Genomic DNA, 10324 nt, shown 5'->3' on the forward strand with positions numbered 1-10324 from the left:
TGCTTTTCCATGGGCATCTCTGGCCCGAACTAAGCTTCGGGGTTTTTCATTTGTCTCCCGTAGGCCGGCCGCAGGCGCTACTGCGACGGAGAAAGAGCGGGCGCCGGGACCAGAGCCGAGCCCGCTTACTGTTCCGACGGAGGCGGGCACCGGAACGGTGGAGGCGCCAATCGTCGTGGCGGCCAGCGGGAGAGAGACAGAGGCGGCGGCCGAGAGGAGGATGGAGCAAACGTCCGGATCCTTGGCGCCAGCGAAACCTACCCCGGGCGCGGAGAGCCCGGGGCGGATGACGGTGGAGGCGGACGCTTTGCCGGGGCCGGCGGACAGGGCGGCCGATGCGGGGATGCGGCCACCGTCCGAGTCTTCGACGCCGGCGGAGCCTACCCCGGGTAGGCAGAGCCCGGGGCGGATGGCAGCACAGGGCCCTGCAGAGAGCTCGACCCCCCTGGAGGCACTCTGCGGAGAAGCCTGGGCCCCACCGGTGCCCGGCCAGCCCGCCGATCCTTTCCTGGCCGCCATTGAAGGCGTCCAAGTAGCGGTCGGGCGGCTGGGCGCGGCGGCTGGGCGCGGCGGTGAACGCCAAGGAGGGGGAGCTTGAAGCCGAGCGCGCCCGCCTGGCGTTGGAGAAGGCGCAGCTGGCGAGCGCCCAGGAGGAGGCCCGTGCGGCGGCTGCGCGGGAGCAGAAGCTCCTAGAAGATATCCGCGCGGAAGTCGCGCGGGAACAGGAAGTTTTGAAGACCGCGTGGGCAGAAGCCGTGCGGGAGCGAGAAGACGCCGCCCGCCTGGCTGAGGCGTCGAGGCAGCAAGCTGCCGAGGCCCTTGCCAGGATGGGGCAGGCGCAGGAGAGGGAGGCGGCAGTCGCAACTCGGGAGCAGGCGGCGGAGGAGCGGCAAGCCGAGCTGATCCACCGGGAGGGCGCGGCCGAGAAGACGCGCGCCGACCTCCAGCGCTGGGAAGACGACCTCCGGAAGATCAGAGAAGAAATCAAGCGCTGGGAGGAGGACGTCTCCATCCGGGAAGTGGACAATGAGCTATCGGCGTCGGATCTCGGTGCCCGAGAGGATTCGGTGGCCCATCAGGAGGATGTGCTGGCCCGGCGGGAGGATGAGCTGAGTCGCCGAGAAGGTGAACTGAGTCACCGAGAGGGCGAAGCTATCGCGGCGGCGGCGACCATGGCGATCAGGGCGGAGCAGAACGCGAAGCATGAGGCGGAACTGGCCGCCCGCGAACGCGCTTTGTCCGAGATGGTGGCCAAGACGAAGCAGGCTGCCGCCCCCGCAGCAGTTGGCAGTTCTTTCGGTCCGGTCGGGAACCAAGGACTCGAGGCACAGCTGCGGGCCGCCAAGGAGAAAATCGAGACCGCCTTTGTCTTGCGGGTCAACCTCGAGCATATGCTGGAAGACATACTCCGGCGGATGCGGCGGGCCGTAGAGAAAGGTGGTCTCGGACGGCTCGTTGACGACAAGAAGGGCGACGCCCCCGCACGACAAGTGTTGGGGCTGCAGCAGGTCTGCGAGCGCCTCGAGGCCCTGCCTTGGGCGGTCCAGGAACTCGCCGCACGGTAGGGACGTGGCTTGGCACATGCAGTGGCCGAGCACGTTCTGGCCTGTTACCGAAGCAGGGACCCAAACTTCCCGCTGGAGCCAGCGCGAGAGGGAGTGGTCGAGGCTGAGGGAGAGGCTGCCCGGGCAGCGGTCCGGAGTACCGCCGCCGAGGTGGCGGCCGGCTTCAGGCGAGAAGTGCCGCCGCCGCCAGCCCCCGGGGACGACTCGGAGGATTCAGCCGACGCTTCTGCCGCCGACTAGGCCTTTTGTGCCCTCTTTTCTTTTGTTGTAGACGTAGGAGTGAACCCTTAGAAAATGCCTTGTATATATCCTGTGAATATTAAATGGCAGTTTTTCCTTGGGCTCGCAACTCCAGTTTCTCTAAGTGTTTGATGCTTCTTCTGGTGTTTTTCTTTGAAGTCCCGGGGAGTACTCAGTCGGGCCGTTCCCGACCTTCCCGTCCCCGAGGATGAAGTTGTCTTGATCGCTGTTGCTGGCACAGTCGGCCTTCAAGCTCTCGCGAGTCCGCATTGCCTAAGTTAAGAAACAAAGACAAAATCCCTTGCCCGGGAGATAGATCGATCCCGCTCGGAACACGCCGTGCCTAGTGAACACTTTTTCACTTTGCGACCACTCAGTTAGTAGAAGGGAGACGCGTGCGGGCGAGAATGTGACCAAGAGTCCTCGCGGTCCGGTGGTGCCCGGGCTTAAAACGGGCCGGACCGAGCACTGACAGCCCGCCCCCGAGACTTGAGCTCCGGACTACCCGAGTGGCTCGAGCGATAGGATTACCCAGGGTACCCGAGGACTCGGTAGTGCTCGGGGTCCTTAAAAGCGGACCGAACACCACGACCACCACGAAGGGCTTCGGTCAGACATTATCGCACGCGCGCTACTCTTTTCTGCAAACCGCTCTGTCGTTCTGGGAAAAAGTAGACACGCGGCAGGGTTTTTGCGTGCGAGGAGACCACCTCACCGAACAGATTAAGGCGCGAGAGCCCTCGAGAATGACTCGGGAACATAAATTTACTGAAAGCAGACTTGTCTGAATATAACCACTCACCGGACAGCTGTCGGCCTTCCGGCCCACCGATCCAGGAGGGATGTGCTTTCGAGCTCGGGTGCCCGGGAACTTAATTCTTTCAACGGGGCGCCCGAGCGCTCGGAGGCGCACGAGGCTCCTAGGGTCGGGTGATCTCGACCACCCAAGCCTAAGTGGTAGGACCACCCGAGGACCCTTGGGGCCGACCAGAGACCGGGGCATTGAAGCCCTTGCGGCCGAGCTGCTTGCGATTGCCAGCCTGTGACTTAAGAGAAAAAATAGGATATCTTTGTCTGGTGCGCTCTGTTAGTGCGGTACTAGCTATAGACTGCTCTCGTTTTCGACCCGAGACCTCTCGAACACCCAAACCGGCGGACAAGAGCGGGCAGAGGCATAACCCAGAGGTCATATGGTTTGGTGGCGCCCGGGTATGACAAACCAGACCGAGCACCGACAGCCCGCTCCGGGGGCCCGAGCTCCGGACTACTCGAGCAGCTCGAGCGATGGGATTACCCAGAGCACCCCGAAACTCGGTAGTGCCCGGGAGCCTGTCACGACACCGAACACCACAGCCTACCATGCCGGACGTAAGGCAGCGGCGACTGCTCGCATGCATACCGATCGGGATTCTTTTATCAGCGGGGAAAAAGAGAGAGAGCAAACTTTTTCTCGCACAACCGAGCACCTCACCAGACAGATTAAACATACGGAACCCAGAAAAAATATTTTGACATAGCGATTGCTTATTGAAATACTGAATGTGCAATATTTATAAGGTTGGGCGACAGCGACTTACCCAAGGGGCGAAGCCCTCGGACTGCTTGGGCGGGGAGAAGCCCCCAGCCTTGCTGACCTGAGCCGCGAGCACGACCATCTACGGGTAGAAGCGTCGGAGATGCTCGATGTTCCACGGATTCGGGAGTGGCTGTCCTTCCTCCGTCGCCAACCTGAAAGAACCTGTCCGCGGGACCGCGATCACGGTGAAGGGACCTTCCCACGCAGGAGACAGCTTATTCATTCCTTCGCGCGACTGGACGCGTCGGAGAACTAGGTCCCCCACCTCGAGAGTCCGGGCCCGGACATGGCGCAGATGATAACGCCGCAGACTCTGCTGGTATCGAGCCGCGCGGACGGCGGCACGCCGCCGGCGCTCTTCCAGGTAGTCCACGTCGTCGCGTCTTTGCCGCTCCTGCTCACCCTCAGAGTATGCATGTACTCGAGGGGAGCCCAGAGTGAGCTCGGAGGGGAGGACTGCTTCGGCGCCATAGACGAGGAAGAACGGAGTCTCCCCGGTGGCGCGGCTTGGCGTAGTCCGATTGGCCCACAGCACGGCTGGCAGCTCGTCTACCCATCCCTTCCCGTGCTTAGCGAGCACGTTATAGGTCCGGGTTTTGAGGCCCTTCAGTATCTCTGCGTTGGCGCGCTCGACCTGCCCGTTACTCCGAGGATGAGCGACGGAAGCGAAGCAAAGCTTGATACCGAGATCTTCGCAATAGTCCCCGAACAAGGCACTTGTGAACTGGGTGCCGTTGTCGGTGATGATCCGGTTCGGGACGCCAAAGCGGCTGGTGATGCCGCGGATAAACTGGAGCGCCGTGTTTTTGGTCACCTTGATGACTGGGACCGCCTCCGGCCACTTGGTGAATTTGTCGATAGCGACATATAGGTATGCATAGCCCCCGACTGCTCAGGGGAATGGACCCAGAATGTCCAAACCCCAGACCGCGAAAGGCCATGATAGGGGAATGGTATGGAGAGCCTGAAATGGCTGGTGAATCTGCTTTGCATGGAACTGGCACGCTCTGCAGCGCCGAACCAGCTCGGAAGCAACCTGGAGAGCTGTAGGCCAGTAGAAACCCTGCCGGAAGGCCTTCCCGACCAGCGTGCGGAACGATGAATGGCCACCGCACTCGCCCTCGTGGACCTCAGCGAGAAGATCGCCGCCTTCTGCCCGAGAGATGCATTTCAGGAGGACACCTCCTGCGCTACGCCGGTAGAGATCCCCATCTACTATGGCATAGCGTCTGGACTGCCGAGCAACCCTTTCGGCAGACGCCTCATCCCCGGGTAGAAACTTTTCTTTCAAGTACCCTCGGATGTTAGACATCCACGAGGCATCTTGAGAACATTCGGCGAGCACAGCGCACTCGCCGGACGGCGGCGCCCTGACGGGGCTTCCCACTGAGGGCACCGTCGGGGTCTCCTGAATTGAGTTCGAGGTTTCCCCTTCATCCTGTTCGGCAGGCAGGACAGAAGGCCGTGTGAGTCTTTCTTCAAAGACTCCGGCAGGGACGCGCGCACGTGAGGAGGCCAGGCGAGAGAGCTCATCGGCCAAAGCGTTGTCGCGGCGAGGGATGTACCGCAACTCGAGACCATCGAAGCGTCTCTCGAGCTTCCTGACCGCAGCTACGTACGCCGCCATTTGAGGATCCGTGCACTGGTACTCCTTGGATACCTGGTTGACAACCAGTTGGGAGTCCCCTTTGACCAGGAGGCGACGAATCCCGAGCCCCACCGCAGCCCGGAGGCCGGCGATGAGACCTTCATACTCCGCCATGTTGTTGGATGCGCGGAACTGCAATTGTACGACGTACCAGAGCTCTTCACCTGTTGGGGAGGTGAGAACCACTCCGGCCCCTGCGCCTTTAAGCGAGAGGGAACCGTCGAAGTGCATGACCCAGTACCCGGGCACGTCGTGCCCGGGATAGGTAGAGATCTCTTCTGGGACGACGCAGGGGACGGGTGTCCATTCTGCCAAGAAGTCGGAGAGCGCCTGGCTTTTGATTGCCTGGCGACAGACGAAGTGTAGGTCGAACTCCGCCAGCTCGACCGCCCATTTGACAACGCGCCCGGTGCCCTCTCGGTTCCGGAGAATGGGTCCCAGTGGATAAGTGGTAACCACCGAGACCTTGTGCGCCTGAAAGTAGTGGCGCAGCTTCCGGGAGGCGATGAGCACGGCATAGAGTAGCTTCTGCGCCTGGGGATACCTTGTCTTGGCTTCCCGGAGGACCTCGCTGACGAAGTATACCGGTCGCTGTATCCGGAGGGCCCGGACGGTGGCCCCACCCGGGGGGCTGCCGCAGCCCCCAGGGTCGGCGGCATGGTCGGGGCTGGCCGGGTACTCGGGCTCGATTCCTTGGCTGGGAAGAGCAGTGTGCTCGGGTTCGACCCCTTGCCCAGGGGGAGCCACGAGGACAAGTGAGTGGTCGGGGGCCTCTGGGAGCTGGGACCCAGCACCCGGCCCCGAACACTCGTCGCGCTCCACCACCAGCACTATGCTCACGACCTGAGGAGTGGCCGAAACATAAAGTAGTAGGGGCTCACCTTGAGAGGGAGCCACCAACACGGGTGGCGAAGTAAGGTACTTCTTTAAGTCGCGGAAGGCCTGCTCGGCCTCCGGCGTCCAGTCAAAACGTCCGGATTTCTTCAGAAGCTTGAAGAGGGGGAGCCCTCGCTCCCCGAGCTTGGAGATGAAGCGCCCGAGGGCTGCCATGCAGCCGGCGAGGCGCTGGACCTCCTTGAGTCGAATCGGGGGTCGCATCTGTTCAATGGCCCGGATCTTCTCTGGATTGACCTCTATCCCTCGGCCAGAGACCAAGAAACCAAGGAGCTTGCCCTCCGGCACCCCGAAGACACACTTCTCCGGGTTGAGCTTGAGGCGGGTAGAGCGGAGATTGTTGAAAGTCTCGGCAAGGTCCTCGAGCAGGGTGGCGCGGTCTCGGGTTTTGACCACGAGGTCGTCGATGTAAGCCTCGACGCTGCGGCCAACCTGCGAGTTAAGAGTGATACGGATAGCGCGCTGGAAAGAGGATCCAGCGTTGCGCAGGCCGAAAGGCATTGACATGTAGCAATAAGTCCCCACCGGAGTGGTAAAAGCAGTTTTTTCCTCGTCCCCTATGGCCATGCGAATCTGGTGATACCCAGAGTTTGCATCCAGGAAGCATAAAAGATCACATCCCGCAGTTGAATCTATAATTTGATCAATGCGAGGTAAGGGGAAGGGATCTTTAGGGCAAGCCTTGTTAAGGTCGGTGTAGTCCACGCACATGCGAAGCTTGCCGTTGGCCTTCGGGACGATGACTGGGTTTGCTAGCCAGTCGGGGTGGAGGACTTCTCGGATGAATCCGGCGTCGAGGAGCTTGCTGACCTGCTCGCGGATAAACTCCTGGCGCTCTGGCGCCTGCCGCCGGACCTTCTGCTTCACCGGGCGGGCGTCCGGACGCACGGCCAAGTGATGCTCGATCACCTCCCTAGGGATCCCAGGCATGTCGGACGGTTGCCAGGCAAACACGTCTATGTTAGCCCGGAGGAAGGCGACGAGCGCGCTTTCCTATTTGCTGCCCAGGTCGCTACCGGTACGGACAACCTGGGTAGCGTCTTCGCCCACCACGACCTCCTTCGTCGGAACAGAGGTGTCGGCGGCGAGTCGGGGTTTGGATGAAGAGGGTCCCGGGCCCCCTGTAGAGCCATCGACCTCGGCCTGCGCTGAGACCAGAGCCATGTATGATTGTTCAGTGCAGGAGATGGCGCCGCCGGAGTCGGCGATCACAGAGATAGAGCCTGCGGGGCCGGGCATCTTAACCGTAAGGTATGCATAATGCACGGCCATCATAAACTTGGCAAGCGCCGGACGCCCGAGGATGGCGTTGTAGGGGAGAGGGAGTTCCGCGACATCGAAGAGGACGCATTCCGTGCGGAAGTTGTCCCGGCTCCCGAACGTGACAGGCAACTCAACCTGCCCGAAGGGCAGGGAGTGCCCAGGGGTCACTCCACAGAAGGGGAGTGACGGCTTTAGGCGTCGGGAGGACACCTGCAGCTTCTCAAAAGCCTCTTTGGAAAGGAGGTTGAGGCCGGCACCACCGTCGATCAGCACTCTGCCGACCTTGACATTGCAGATAGTGGGAGACACTACCAGAGGTAGCCGTCCCACGGCTGCAGTACTGGCGGGGTGATCAGCCATGCTGAACGTGATCGGAGCATCCGACCACCTCAGGGGCCTTGTGGCCTCCTCGCTCGGGGTTGCCGAACACACCTCGCGTCGCATGACCTTGATGCCACGACGCGAGCAGGGTGTGTAAGCGCCCCCGTCGATGAAGGCGACGGCATGCTCGGGCTCCTGGAAGCCGAGCTCGGCGTTGTTGGGGGCGACCTCAATATCGCCTCCTCCGCGGGACTCGTCGCGCTCCCTCTGGCGCTGCTCCACGAGTCCTTTGACCGTACGACACTCCGTGAGGTCGTGCCATCTGGTCTGGTGTATGGGACACCATTTACCTGGCTCGGGCCCCGCGGGAACGGGGGCCCTCGCTGGAACAGGAACTCGGCCGGGGGCCGGGGCTCTTGCTGGAGCTCAGGCCCTTGCTGGAGCCGAGGCCCTTGTGGGTACGGAGGCCCGAGGAGGAGCACGAGCAGGGGCCCTGACGGGGCGTCGATCGACACCCGGCCGGCGCTCTTGCCGGTGGTCGGGCTCTTGCGGCACCCTATGAGCGGGGACCTGGGCTGGCTCAACGGGAAGAACTTGACTGGTCGGAGGTGGGGCGAGGAGCATGCCACGCCCTAGCCTCCGCAGCCTTGGCGCACTTATCGGCCAGTGCGAAGAGTTCCGCAGGGGTCTCGATCTCGTGCGTACCTAGCTTTTCGAGCATCCGCTCATCGCGGACGCCCTGCCGGAAAGCAACAATAACAGCATGGGGGGCCACTCGAGGAATGGTGTTGCGAACCTGGCTGAAGCGCTGTATAAAGCGCCGTAGCGTTTCCCCCTCCTGCTGTTGGACGGCGTGAAGGTCGCACTCCAAACCGGGGCGTGTAAACGTGCCCTGAAAGTTGGCCATGAACTGGTGGCACAGGTCATCCCAGGAGCCGATAGACCCTGGGGGTAAGTTCATAAGCCAAGAGCGGGCGGAGCCCCTCAGGGCAACATGAAAGTAGTTCGCCATCACCTTTTCGCTGCCTCCGGCCACTTGGACGGCCGTTGTGTAGATTTGGAGGAACTCGACGGGGTCGATGGACCCGTCGTACTTCTCCGGCAGCTCGGGGCGGAACTTGGAAGGCCACCTGACCCGGCGGAGCTCGGCGGTGAAGGCACGGCAGCCGGTGCCGTATCCCGCAGCGCGAGCGGGGGTCCTTGGTGGCGAGTGGCGGCGAACCGGGGATCCCCGGTGGCCTTGGGCCGGGAGAGAGGAAGCCTGGTCCTCTGCCCCGACCCCCTGCCGGGTCTCCCGCTGACGCTCGAGAGTAACCCGGGCATCCTCGTGGCCCCTGCGCTCGTCAAGGCGCAAACGAAGATCCTGGGCTTCAGATACGGCCAGGGGGACGGCACTCCGCCTAGAGACCCCTCGGCCCGTGCGGGTGTTGCCCGCTGAGGAGCCGACTCTGGCGGCACCATGCTGGGAAGTGGTGCGAGGACTCCCGGCCTGTACCTGGCGACGAGCAGTGCCGACCAAAGCAACGACATCTTGGATCCACCGACCTTCCGGAGTGTTCGGCGTGGCCTGAACGGGCGGGTGCCTAAGGAGAGCATGTGCCGCAAGCAGCGCGCTCCCTGGGCTGGCCTCGCTGAAAGCGAGCCTGCGCCGAGGTGGCACTCGACGTGGTCCAGAGGCGGACCTAGCGGTCGGGGTCCCGACCACCTGCTGGGGGTCAGAAAGTGAGTCGGCAGCGGCAGCGGTGGCCCTGAAGGGCCCAGCGCCTTGATCCCCTTGAGCGGGAAAAACCGCGCCCGCAGATGGCGGCTGCTGCTGGCATGCAGCAGCGACTGGGCTCCTTCTGACGTCGGGCAGTGCTCCGTCACTGGAAGTGGAGCCGGAACGCTGGAGACGGTGCCCACCGGCCATCTTTTCCTGTGGAAAAAAGTGAAACAAACAATCCAGGCATATTCCCCCCTACCTGGCGCGCCAGCTGTCGGAGGATGAACTCCTGTCGCAGGGATCCCGAGAGACCCCTTTTTAGAGATTCGGCCGGGGGGATGATCCTGGATAAGCTTGTTTGGAAAATAAGCGGGAACGGAAACAAATGCAGTGGCAGGTGGGAGATGATCGCCCTAGTGCGAGAAAAACGGATGTACCGGGGTTAAGACAGGTTCGGGCCGCACGGAGGCGTAACACCCTACTCCTGTGTGAGTGCTATATTTATCCTTGAAGGGAATTCTTCAAGGATGTATCTGGTTACAGGGGAGAACTATTTACAGAGAACTTGAGGCTCTCGTGTTCTAGCTCGGCTTGAGCTGGTTCAAGCGTGGGCGTTGTCGGGCTTTTCTTTGTCTTGTTCTTCGGTCTGTGCCTCTAGAGAGCTTCCTCTTTTCTTTTCTTCACCTTTTTTGCGCGCCTTTTACGTGTTCTTCATCCTTTCCTTTTATAGGCGCGCCGACCTCAACATATCCTGAATGGGAAAGAGGGGGTACGAGTGCCAAGGCGCCACGGAGAAAGGTATCGTCATTCCGTCTTGGCGAAGTGACAGGGGCGGTGGAAAAATGCGGCGCGCATCCGACCACCCGCCATTGTGGAGGCCCTTCGGCGCCATTGAGGGGGCCCACCGGGCAGCCTCAGAGGTGCCCGGTGCGCCCTCCCTGTCTTGTTCTTCTGCCAGGGCAGGGTGGCAGGCGGAGCGCTTCGATTCTGGCAACGTTATCCCGAGGCACCCGGGTGAAACGGGACGGGACCCGTGCATTTAATGGACCCACGCCCCCCTGCCAGTGCATGGCAGGGTCTGACACTGGGGCGTGGGCAGCTGAGAATGTCAGGAT

The sequence above is a fragment of the Phragmites australis genome, chromosome 20 (assembly GCF_958298935.1).
Source record: "Phragmites australis chromosome 20, lpPhrAust1.1, whole genome shotgun sequence".
Lineage (NCBI taxonomy): Eukaryota > Viridiplantae > Streptophyta > Magnoliopsida > Poales > Poaceae > Phragmites > Phragmites australis.